Source organism: Papio anubis, chromosome 18 (assembly GCF_008728515.1).
Source record: "Papio anubis isolate 15944 chromosome 18, Panubis1.0, whole genome shotgun sequence".
NCBI lineage: Eukaryota > Metazoa > Chordata > Mammalia > Primates > Cercopithecidae > Papio > Papio anubis.
In genome coordinates, this window is record NC_044993.1 from 68,784,973 (window position 1) to 68,798,571 (window position 13,599).

Here is a 13,599-nt window from a genome sequence, read left to right on the forward strand (position 1 = left end):
CATCCCATTCTTCACCCACTGAGAGTTGTGTTCCCAGTCACTTACAGGTGAATGTGCTGTAACTTCTCCATGGCCTACATGGTGACTGCCTGGCTGCCACAGCTACACACATTCAGCCTCAGAAAAAGAAAGGAAGCCCTGGCCTTTTGCCTGGGGCAACTGGAAGTACCAGGACGCTCCCAGTGTGGGTTGAATAGTGTCCTCCAAAAATCTATGTCCACCTCTAGCCTCGGAATGTGGCCTTATTTGAAAACAGGGTCTTTGTAAATGTAATTAGTTAAGGATGGAGATGGGATCACGCTGGATTAGGTGGGTCCTAAGTCCAATGACGAGTATCCTTGTAAGAGACAGAAAGGCAACCACAGAGACACAGAGCAGAAAGCCACGTCAAGGTGGAGGCAGAGGTTGGCATTATACTGCCATAAGTCAAGGAATGCCAGGAGCTGGAAGGGGCAAGGAAGCCTCCTCTCCTAGAGCCATCAGGGGGTGTATAATCTCACCAACATCTTGACTTCAGACTCCTTGTCTCCAAAACAATGAGAATGTATTTCTATTGTTTTAAGCCATCAAGTTGTGATCATTGTCACAACACCCCTAGGAAATGAAGTCATCATTCCAGCCTGTTCTGTGGCCCTTAGGCTTGCTGAAACCCTCCTATAAAACAACTGCGCCTCCCTGACCAGACAGTCTGACTTGCCCTCCTTCTGGGGCCTCTCGGGCTGTGGAGATGACCACCCTACCCCAACCCATGGACAGTAAATCCCATCCCCCTCCTGCCTGGTCCAGAGACCCATCCCTTTCTTCCCATTGGGACTGGAAGTGACAGACAGCAGCAATGAAGCAGGCTTTCATTTCACTCAAGTCTAGAGAGTTGGTGTCCTCAGTACAAAGGTCTCCTTGAGGAAGAAAAAAAAATCTTCAATTTAGTTCTGCCTTTACAGCTAGGAAGCGCCATCTTTACCCATATATATACACACATATATATGTGTGTGTGTATGTGTGTATATACATATATTTTTTTTTTATTTTTTATTTTTTTTTTTTTTGAGATGGAGTCTCACTCTGTCACCCAGGCTGGAGTGCAGTGGCGCGATCTCCGCCCACTGCAAGCTCCATTGCCTCCCGGGTTCACGCCATTCTCCTGCCTCAGTCTCCCGAGTAGCTGGGACTACAGGCACCCGCCACCATGCCCGGTTAATTTTTTTGTATTTTTAGTAGAGACGGGGTTTCACTGTGTTGGCCAGGATGGTCTCGATCTCCTGACCTTGTGACCCGCCTGCCTTGGCCTCCCAAAGTGCTGGGATTACAGGCGTGAGCCACCACGCCTGGCCTCACACATGTATTTTAATTAATATATGAATGTAAGTACAGAGAATAATCTAGAAGACTGTACAATAAACCAAAAGCATGGTTATAAGATTTGGCCTGCTGTTCTTCTCTCCTATCACCATTTATTATTCACAATACACTTCCCACACTTGCAATCACACATTCACAGGCCTGTGTATATTAATCACTCAATAAATATTTGCCAGGCACACGTTAGACTTCACTTCTTCCTGCCTACAGAACCCAAGAACTCTCTGCATTTACCAAATGAACAAGTGAGAGACTGAACCTAAGGAAACTATGAAGTTATCACTGTTCTAGAGTGGTTTATTACTTCTTCCTTTAAAATAGAAATTCTGCTCTTGGCAGAATGGCCTGTGGGTACAAGTGCAACTCTATAACATTAAGGCAACGCAAACTAGATCACAGACTTGAAATTAATCGACATAAAAACCCTGGAAGGCTTTCCCATCAGGAAAAGTCCAAGAAAAAGGCATTTTGCTATCCAAAAGCATCTCTCCTGGCTGGGGTTCACCTTGCCAAGTTTATCTGAGGTTGTTGTCAAGTCTTGTTCACAAGCCAGCCAGGCCTGGAGGTGTGCGCTCTGGTTCACCATAGAAAGCAGAGGCTAAGAGCTTGGGCACTGGCATCAGCAGACCTAGGTTCTAGTCTTTTTTTGGCTCTTAAGTTTGGCCAAGGGTCTTCTGTTCTGCAAGGCTCCCTTTTTAAATCTATACAATGGGGCTGTTGAGGCTTCCTACGGGGCCAGGCTGATGCAAAGATTGAATGAGATGAGCTCCAGAGAAGTTAAACATGTTATGTCCCAGGAGAGCCCCTGAGATAAGGGTTTGGGTACACGTGGACTTGGGAGGGGATCCTAAGAGGCTCCAACAGGGGAGAGGAGCAGTGAAACAGTGACAAGAGGAACCCAGTACCAGAGGCGGGATAGGGAGGTCTGTGCTCTGGGCGACTGGGGCTCAACCCCACAGGGAAACACAGAGAGATCACACAGAGCATATCTCAGCCCAGGAGCCCCAGATGAAAACGGGGGCTGTTGGCAGAACATGAGTACATGAGTGTACCATTTTCACGCTGCTGATAAAAACATACCCAAGACTGGGCAATTTACAAAAGATATGTATAATGGACTTAACAGTTCCACATGACTGGGGAAGCCTCACAATCATGGCAAGGCAAGGACAGAGCTTGTGCAGGGAAACTCCCCTTTATAAAACCATCAGATCTTGTGAGACTTATTCACTATCACGAGAAGAGCACAGGAAAAATCTGGCCCCATGATTCAATTGCCTCCCACCGGGTCCCTCCCACAACATGTGGGAATTCAAGATGAGATTTGAGAGGGGACACAGCCAAACCACATCAATGGGGAAACAGGTGAGCAGCAAACATCACCGCACTGGGCCATGATCATCATTTAAAATGCCAGCCCGGGCCAGGTGTGTTGGCTCATACCTGTAATCCCAGCTACTTGGAAGGTGGGAGAATTGCTTGAGACCAGGGCTTCGAGACCAGTCTGGGCAACATAGCAAGACACCCATCTCTACAAAAAACTATAAAAATTAGCCAGGTGTGGTGCGGCATACCTGAAGTCCCAGCTCCTCAGGAGGCTGAGGCAGGAGAGTTGCTTGATCCCAGGAGTTTGAGACTGCAGTGAGCTATGATTGCACCACTGCACTCCAGCCTGGGCAATAGAGCGAGACCCTATCTTTAAAAGATAAATAAATTAAAATATAAAGTCAACCAGTGGTGCCGGAGAAGCAGGAGTACTTTGTGATATAAATTCAACTAGATTCTATCAACAACGCAACAACTCAAAGACAGGCGGGATGGCCCAGTTAACAAGCAGAAAGGACTCTGTGAGCCACGTCCACAGCAACGCCTCCCCATGTTCCTATGCATCAGGGTCACCACGGAGAGTTAATGAAAACACAGGATCCTGGGCCCCAGTTTCAGGGATTCTAATAAAGCAAGTGCACGGCGAGATCCAGAGAGCTGCATTTTAACAAGTTCTCCACGTGATTTGATGTAGGTGGCCAAAAGATCACACATTGAAAAACATGGGTCTTACGAAACCCAAGACGCTGGTTTTGCAGGTCTTTTGGCAATACTAGGTGGGTAAGAGACACCCTCAAGGAGAGGTTTTGCAACAAGTCAGCATTTAAAATGGGTGCACATGAACACTCACACAATACACACACACGCACGTAACAATACCAACAAGGAGGGCTTGGAACATCAACTATGTTTACACAGTGAAATAAATGACTGTGTCTCTAACATACTCCAGAAATCATCCAAGAATAATTCATAACCTCTACCACCACCACAACCAGCTCCCTCCCCTGACCAAAAAAAAATTTAAAAAAAACTCTTGAGAATGAGCCAAGGTTAATGAGGCTGGTGGTTATCTGCTGAGTAAGTGCTGGCCATGCAAGTTAAACTGCCTGAAGGTAGATTCAATTTATGGGTCCAATTTTTCCAGGAATGCAAAGAAAACTGTGTGCACGAGATGGGAGGCCAGATGCCGCGGGCCTGGGTGAGGAGAGATGGCAGGGCTCTACCAGGTGGAGCTTATAATTTGGTGGGGAGACAGCAGCTGGTTCTTCAGAAGCCTCTGTTTCCTTTCAGTCATTTTCCCACTCCGCACTGAGCCAAAGACTTCAAGAGGGACCTTTCCCAAATCCTTCTGTGCCCTGGAGTGGGGCTCTCTGTTTCCAGCTTCTAAAGGTGAAGGTCAGTGGGGCTCCCAGCTCTCCTTTTTAGCTTCCCCCATCCATCCCCAGATACTGGACAGATAGGCTGGGTGCAATCAGTGTCAGGACTGGGTACATTTTGTTCTGATGTGCTCGGAGGTATCACAGATCCTTGGACACCTTGCTGCTCAAAGTGAGGCCCTCAGGCCAGCAGCATCGGCAACTCGGGAGCTTGTTGGAAATGAGGAGGCTGGCAGGGTGTGGTGGCTCACACCTATAATCCCAGCACTTTGGGAGGTCGATCCAGGCAGATCACGTGAGGTCAGGAGTTCAAGACCAGCCTGGCCAACATGGCGAAACCCTGTCTCTACTAAAAATACAAAAATTAGTTGGGCATGGTGGCTCATGCGTGTAATCCCAGCTGATTACAGGGGAGGCTGAGGTAGGGGAATTGCTTGAACCGGGAGGCAGAGGTTGCAGTGAGCCAAGATCACACCACTGCACTCCAGCCTGGGTGACAGAGTGAGACTCTGTCTTAAAAAAAAAAAAAAAAGAAAAAGAATGATATAATGGACTTTGGGGACTAGGTGGCGGGAAGAGGTTGGGATGGGGGTGAGGGATAAAAGACTACATACTGGGTACCACGTACACTGCTTGGGTGACAGGTGCAATAAACTCTCAGAAATCCCCGCTAAAAAACATCCATGTAGCCAAAAACCACTTGGACCCCAAACTATTACAATTTAAAATTTAAAAAGTCTCCCTCTTCTTTGCCTTATAAAGGCACCCATCATCACATTTAGGGCCATCCCAATCCATGAACTTGTTTCACGTGAGTATGACCTCATCTTAACTTGAGCGCATCTGCAAAGACCTGATTCCTGAATCAGGTCACATGCATGAGTACAGGGATTAGGACCTGAACATGTGTCTCAGGGGGACACGAGTTAATCTACAACATCCCCACCACTCTTACCTCCAGCCTCATTTCTTCCTCTTCTCTCTGCCCCTCGCCCACTGCCCATGCCACAGCCCTAGAAGCTCTACTCTTCCCCCCACTGCCCTCGCAGGGATACTGTTTAGCTCACACGGGACCGTCTTCTTCCTGGCCCCGTCTGGTTGCTCTTCATCCTTCAGTCTCAGCCCAGCCAACACTTCCCCAGGGAAGCCTCCCCTCCCCCTACCCCCACCAGGAGGTCCTTGTCTTTTGCCACATCTAACTCCATACCTTGAAACTGCTTTTTTTATTTATTTATGAGACTGGACGCAAACTCCTGAGCTCAAGTGATCATCCCACCTTAGCCTCCCCAGTAGCTGGGACCTCAGGCAGGCACCTCCATGCCCAGCTGAAAATACCTTTCAAAGCCTCTCTCCTAGAACCGTGTAGGGAAACTCTGAGAGGAAAACAACTCTGTCTAATTACACCCCAGTTTAACTCTGGTGCCCAGTTCTGTGTGGGTATGCAGTGGGCACTCAAACACTTGGTGAATGAATGAATTAATGACTGAATGAATGCATGAACAAATGAGCAGAAGAATTAGTGCATGGAAGGGGGAGAGGAAAGAAAGGAGAAAACAGCATATTTCACACCCGAGATTTATTAGGACGCACGCTCTAGCAAGAGATACTTAAAACACAACGCAGTCATCGCTTTGATTGTGAAGAACAGTTCAGCTCATTTTATTTCTGCTCATAATCAATACTGCCCAATCTCAATGCCTGCTCCTGTCTCATTAACATTTATCAACAACACTCAGTGGCACACAGTCTTTTACAATTGTTTACTGACTCTCCATTTCAGTTCTTCTCCCCAGCAGCCCACCCAGCCTTGGGTGAGAACAAAGGGTTCCTTCTCGCCGTATCCCATTATTATCTGTGGGTTGATTGATATCATTCCAAACCCAGGCTGGCCAGAGCGTCCCCTCCTCTTTTGGAATTAGATCGATTCTAAGAATCCTCAATAATCCAAACGAATGCTCCAGCTTATGCTGTCACGCTGGCCTTTTGGTTGCCCGAGGAGGGCTCTTCACTGTCCCGCCTGACAGTGATGTATAGACAGGAGGCTGCTTTCCCTTCTGCAGGGCAGATGTTGATAGGTATGGGGAGCAAAGTGCACCTGCAGAATGGAGCATCATTTCTGGGGGTGTGACCTCCCCAGGTGCTTCCTCCACTGCAGTCCCATTAAGACAGCTGTGGGCATCTGTCACAACCCCTCTGAAAGGAACCTCAGAGTGACCCTCTCAGCTCACTCCCCGGGAGGGACCTGTTATGCTCAAGGCTTTGCTGAAAGGGACCAAGAGACCTCAGGATTAGTGGCTTTGTGTCTCTGGCTGACCTTAACTTCTATCTTGCTTCTTATCAAGTGTACCCAACAGCTCCGTAAAGAAGAAGAGGCTATTTTCCTGCACAAGTGTTCGGTAAGTGGAATCTGGGCACATCACAGCAACCTCCCTGGGCCTCCTTCTGCAGAGCAGAGACAGCACTCGTTTTGTTTCAAAGAGCCTCTAACAGCTGGCAGATTCCGACAAAACACATCACCCCTTAAAATTCGCTTTCTCCCTAGGGTTGATTTTATTGGAGGTTTGTTTTCCTCTGCCTGCCTGCATCTGCAGAGCTACAGGAAGAATCATCCTGGGTATTGTTCTGCTCCTGTAACTGCCACCACCGACTGCTCACCTGTATCTCTGACAGTGGCACCAGGTGATTCCGACTCACAGCTGGTGGGTCTCAAGCTGAGAGAGCTGAGGGCCCACAGGCACTGTCTCAGGAGACAAAGAATCCACATGTCCTGGTCTTACCCAGGTCTTGGCTGATCGCGAAGGCACAGCCCCAACAGAAGCACAAAATGGACGAGCTTTTGTTTTTTGTTTTTTTTTTTTGAGATGGAGTCTCACTCTGTCACCCAGGCTGGAGTGCAGTGGCACGATCTCAGCTAACTACAACCTCTGCCTCCCAGGTTCAAGAAATTCTCCTGCCTCAGGCTGGCAAGTAGCTGGGACTACAGGCATGCATCACCACGCCCACCTAATTTTTGTATTTTTAGTAGAGACGGGGATTCACCAAGTTGGTTGGCCAGGATAGTCTCGATCTCTTGACCTGGTGATCTGCCCACCTCGGCCTCCCAAAGTGCTGGGATAACAGGCGTGAGCCACTGTGCCCAGCCCAGAGGAAGGCTTTTCATACATGCTTTGCAGCCTCCTGCATCCTACCCCAGCACCAGGCACTCACCACCTTTGGGCTGCGCTCATCCATGATCATCTCTCCCCAGGCCTGCTGTTCCTTGAGAAAGAAAGTCGTAATGGGCAGAATTCTAGGACAGCCCCCAAGAGACCCACTCCCTTATATCTGCTCCCTGTATCATCTCCTGTTCTTGAGTGTGTGCAGAGCTTGTGATTTGGCCAAGGGGAAGGAATTTTGCACGTGTGATTAAGGTCACACTTGCTTTGTTAAGCACATATGCTCAGCTGACTTTGAGTTCATCCAAAGCAGGATGATCTCATGTGGGCCAGACCTAATCAGGTGAGCCTTTTAAAGGTGAAGTTTCAGAGATTCAACCCTCAGCCTCTAAGGAGACACAAATGGTCATGCTGTGAGCTGTCTTTGGAGGTGGCAGCTCTAGGAGCTGAGGGCCTTCTTTCAACAATTCCAAAAAATTGAATTCAGTCCACAAACTGAACAAGCTTGGAAGAGGACATTGAACATCCTATGAAATTCCAGCTCCAGCTGACACTCTGGTTGCAGTTTTGTGAGACCCTGAACAGAGGACCCAGTTAAACCATGCCCAGACCCTTGGCCCATGAAAACAGATAATAACCGGTGGTGGTGTTTTTGTTTTTGATTTTGGTTTTTTTTTTGTTTTTTTTTTTTGAGACGGAGTCTCGCTCTGTCGCCCGGGCTGGAGTGCAGTGACCGGATCTCAGCTCACTGCAAGCTCCGCCTCCCAGGTTTACGCCGTTCTCCTGCCTCAGCCTCCTGAGTAGCTGGGACTACAGGTGCCCGCCACCGTGCCCGGCTAGTTTTTTGTATTTTTTTTTTTTAGTAGAGACGGGGTTTCACCGTGTTAGCCAGGATGGTCTTGATCTCCTGACCTTGTGATCCGCCCATCTCGGCCTCCCAGAGTGCTGGGATTACAGGCTTGAGCCACCGCGCCCGGCCCCGGTGGTGTTTTAAGCTGCTCAGTTTGTGCTGGTAAATCCACCAACAGAAAAGTAATATGGAAGTTAAATGGGCCGGGCGTGGTGGCTCACACCTGTAATCCCAGCACTTTGGGAGGCTGAGACAGGCGGATCACAAGGTCAGGAGTTTGAGACCAGCCTGGCCAACATGGAGAAACCCCATCTCTACTAAAAATATAAAAATTAGCCAGGCGTGGTGGCGGGCACCTGTAGTCCCAGCTACTCGGGGGGCTGAGGCAGGAGAATGGCCTGAACCCGGGAGGCGGAGCTTGCAGTGAGCCGAGATCGCGCCACTGCACTTCAGCCTGGGCAACAGAGAGAGACTCCATCTCAAAAAAAAAAAAAAAAAAGGAAGTTAAATGAACACTTTTGACCACTGATGGAAGTTACTTTCACTCCCTTTTACTTAATCATCTTTATCTTAGCCCTGAAAGAGGGATGCTTTAACCCCATTTGTAACAAGTGAATCTGAGGCCCAGAAAAGTGATAGAATTTAGCAAAGTCCACCTTGCTGCCTGGTGGCCCCAGCTAGAACTCAGCCCCAGGTCCATATACCTAAAGTCATTACAACACCCACTAAAATTTTGCCCCTCTCTCCGTGCCTTCCTCTACAGAAGCCTGTTCCTTCAGGGATAGATCCCAACCCCGTGTGACAAGGTATTGAACTTTTATTTTGACAAAATGTAGTAACTACCCCCCAAAATTAATAATAGTATTTTTGAGCCAGGCGCGGGGGCTCACACCTGTAATCCCAACACTTTGGGAGGCCGAGCTGGGCAGATTATGAGGTCAAGAGATTGAGAGCATCCTGGGCAACATGGTGAAACCCCATCTCTACTAAAAATACAAAAATTAGCTGGGTATGGTGATGGGTGCCTGTAATCCCAGCTACTCGGGAGGCTGATGCAGGAGAATTGCTTGAACCCAGGAGGCGGACATTGCAGTGAGCCGAGATTGCACCACTGTACTCCAGCCTGGGCAACAGAGCAAGACTCCATCTTAAAAAAAAAAAAAAAAAAAACAACTATTTTTGAGTCCTTATGTGTCAACCACTAGGCTATCACAACAGCAACAGATATTATGATTATGATTATGATTATTTTTTCCATTTTATTGATGAGGAAATCAACACATAGAAAGGTAAAGGGCCTTGCCAAAGGCCAAGGTCACACAGCCAAAGAGCAGTAGAAACAGCACAGGAATCCAGGCACACTCATAGCCAAGCTCTGCTTTTCACCTTCACATCATACTGTCCTCAAACTAAAACCCTAAATCTGACCTTCTGAATCAAAAACCAGATTCAAGGCTGGATGCGGCAGCTCATGCCTGTCAGCCCAGCACTTTGGGATGCCAAGGCAGGTGGATCACCTGAGATCAGGAGTTCAAGACCAGCCTGGCCAACATGGTGAAACCCTGTCTCTACTAAAAACAGAAAAATTAGCCAGGCATGGTGGTGGGTGTCTGTAATCCCAGCACGTTAGGAGGCTGAGGCACAAAAATCACTTGAACCCAGGAGGCAGAAGTTGCAGTGATCCAAGATCATGCCACTGCACTCCAGCCTGGGCAATAGAGCGTGACTCTGTCTCAAAAAACAAAAAAAATTGTGCTTAATAATAGCTTGGAAGTGCACATATCTTCTGTGAAGGTGGATGGACTACAATTAGCTTCAAAACACAAATAAGTAAACATGTTTACATGAGACCTTCTGTGTAACAGCTACGGAAAATCAATGTAGCTATTCACATTTTAGTTCCCTTTCCAGGCACAGAGAAGTTGCCCGTGACTCTGTGATCCGTTTTGTCCAATGAACCATGAGCAGGAGCGACTTGAGTCACCTCCAGGTGGAAGTGTTAAGAGGTTGTGTGATCCACCACATTCCCTTTCCCCTGAAGTGGTGATCAAGGATCTCTGAGTGACATTACATATTGGTAGGACTGTGATGTCCCCTGAGTCTCAGACCAGCAAGTTTTTATTAAGGGTTTCAAAGGGGCAAGGGGTGTAAGAACAGGGAGCAGAGGTGCAGAGATGGGCCTTTTGTCAGCCTGGATCCCTGAGTGAACACAATGAACAGACCACCCCACAATGTCCTAACACAGCCCAGACATGCAACGTGACCAAGAATAAGCCTCACCATGGCCAGGCACGGTGGCTCATGCCTGTCATCCCAGCACTTTGGGAGGCCAAGGTGAGTGGATCATTTGAGGTCATGAGTTCAAGACCAGTCTGGCTAACATGGTGAAATCCTGTCTCTACTAAAAGAACAAAAATTAATCAGACAGTAGTGGCATAGACCTGTAATCCCAGCTACTCGGGAGACAGGAGAATCACTTGAGCCTGGGAGGCAGAGGTTGCAGTGAGCTGAGATTGCGCCACTGCACTCTAGTCTGGATGACAGAGTGAGACCCTATCGCAAAAACAAACAAACAAACAAATACCTCACAGCATGCAGCCACTGAGATTTGGGGATTGTTGTTACTGCAGCAGAACCCAAATCATCCTGACTACTAGACTGTCCTAACTAGGGTTTCTTACCAAAAGCAAAGGCATTTTTAGAGTTCGTGACATTTAAACAAAAGAGCAAATACCAATGTCTGCCACTTTGTCAGGCTAACAAATGCAAACAAAGCCAACAGCCAGAAGTTGAAAGAAACAGATCATTAGGTTGAAAACAGAACTGTCAAAACAGGCACAATTGACTCATTTAGTGATTGCAAAGAACATCAGGCAAGACACAGGTGTGGTCATCATATCATTCATCACATGCTTAATTGCACGTTTCACTAAGAAAAACACAAAGTATTTAAGCTCATCTGTAGTTCCAAGTGACTATCCGTGTATTTATCCATTCATCTTGGATTTATTTATTAAGCAACTCTTTTGTGCCAGGCACTGTGCTGGGTGCTGGTAATGCAATGATAAAGATGGCAGGCATGGCTCTGCCCTCCAGGAGTTTCTGGGATATGGAGGGAGACAAAAAAAAAAATAACTAAATCCATGAAAGAAGTATTGGTGGAACTTGCCTCCAGTATTTCAACATAGGTTCTTTCTATTTTTCATAAGTGTCAGCTGGCTGAGAAATAAAGAGAGACAGTACAAAGACGGGAACTTTACAGCTGGGCCGCCAGGGGTGACATTACATATCGGTAGGACTGTGATGTCCCCTGAGTCTCAGACCAGCAAGCTTTTATTAAGGGTTTCAAAAGGGGAAGGGGTGCAAGAACGGGGAGTAGGTACAAAGATCACATGCTTCAAAGGGCAAAAAGCAGAACTACTAACAAGGGTCTAACAAAGATCACATGCTTCTGAGGGAACAGGACAAAGGGCAAAAGCAGAACTACTGACAAGGGTCCAACAAAGATCACAAGGCAAAGGGCAAAAGCAGAACCACTGAAAAGGGTCTATGTTCAGTGGTGCACATATTGTCTTGATAAACATCTCAAACAACAGAAAACAGGGTTCGAGAGCAGAGAACCCATCCGACCACAAATTTACCAGGGTGTAAGTCAGCCTGAGGGTACTGCAGGAGACCAAGGTGTATCTCAGTCCTTATCTCAACCGCATAACACACACATTCCCAGAGCAGCCGTTCACAGACCTCCCCCCGAGGAATGCATTCCTTTCTCAGGGTATTAATATTAATATTCCTTGCTAGGAAAAGAATTTAGCGACATCTGTCCTACTTACACATCCGTTTATAGGCTCTCTGCAAGAAGAAAAATATGACTCTTTTTGCCCGACCCCGCAGGCACTGAGACCTTATGGTTGTCTTCCCTTGTTCCCTAAAAATCGCTGTTATTCTCTTCTTTTTCAAGGTGCACTGATTTCATATTGTTGAAACACACATTTTACAATCAATTTGTACACTTAACACAATTATCACAGTGGTCATGAGGTAATGTACATCCTCAGCTTAGGAAGATAACAGGATTAAGAGATTAAAGACAGGCATAAGAAATTATAAAAGTATTATTTGGGAACTGATAAATGTCCATGAAATCTTCACAATCTATGTTCCTCTGCCACAGCTCCAGCTGGTCCCTCCATTCGGGGTCCCTGACTTCCCGCAACAAAAAGTAATAAGAGGTTAAGGTGGAGAAGAGAGGGGAAGTCCACTTTATAAAGGGGTCAGGAAAGAGCTCTCTGTGGAAGCACCATTTTAGCTGAGACCTAAAGGATGGTCTTGTTTGGGGAGGTGCAGAGGAAAATCATTCCAGGCTGAAGCAGCAGGTGCAAAGGCCCTGTTATGGAGAAAGGTTTGAGAGTCCAAGGAAACAAAAGGAGGCCAGAGTGGCTGAAATAGAGTAGGCCAAGGGGAAGAAATAGGAGAGGGGTGGAGAGGCAGCAGGAACAGGCAGAAGACTCGGGGTCTCGATTTTATTCTATGTGCCATGGGCAGGAAAGGCAGAGATGAGACTCAATGGACACCTTAAGATCCCTGAAGCTGCCAGGTGGGAAATGGATTGCTGAGCATCGACAGCAGGTGCAGAGGACCAGTTAAGACCAGTTAGGAGGCTGCTGCTGTAGCCCAGCTGGGATAGCAGTGTCCTAGTCAAAGATAATGACAGTGAAGATAGAGAGAGTGGACAAGTTGAGATAAAGTTTAGAATCACAGGACTTGCTGACTGGAGAAGAGGGCAAAAGCGGAGTTAGCACAACACATGAGTTATGACTGCCTTGAGCAGCTCAGCAGGGGGTGGTGCCATTTACAGAACAGAGAGAGAATGGACGGAGCCCATGGAGAAGGAGGAGGAAAAAGAGAGTTTGGCTTTGGGTTTTTATTAAGACAGGGTCTGGCTCTGTCACCCAGGCTGGAGTGCAGTGGTGCGATCATAGCTCTTTGCAGCCTCAAACTCCTGGGCTCAAGCAATCCTCCTGCCTCAGTCTCCCAAGTAGTAGGACTACAGATCTGACAGATGCATATCACCATGCCTAGCTAATTTTTTTTTTTTTTTTTTTTTTTTTTTTCAAGATAGGGAGTCTCACTAGCCAGTCTCTGTGTTTTCCAAACTGGCTTCAAACTCTTGGCCTTGAGTGATGCTCCCACCTCAGCCTCCCATAGCACTGGGATTACAGCCATCACCTACCACTCCCATCCATGAGTCTGGCTTTGGATGTAACAAGGTTGAGGTGTTCATGAGTTGACAAGTGGAAAAAACAAGAAAGAAGCTGAGTGTTTAAGACTCTGTTTGAAGAAGTCTAGCCTCAAGACAAAAGTTCAGGACTCATCAGCTGAGAAACGGCACCCAAAATTATGCAAATGGATGAGCTCAGCTAGCAAACAAATCCAGGGAGAGCAACACTGGGCTATACAACTGGCCTAACACCACCCCACTCCTCCCAATCCTTGTGTTATGCTGGAGAGGGTTCAGCCTCTGGTGAGT

The 13,599-nt window shown here is 47.4% G+C and overlaps 1 long non-coding RNA gene across 1 annotated transcript in view; it reads right to left on the bottom strand.

Annotated features, from left to right (window-relative positions):
- LOC108583599 overlaps window positions 1-13,599 on the bottom strand; it is a 42,351-nt gene that overhangs the window by 10,716 nt on the left and 18,036 nt on the right. The window lies entirely within an intron of this gene.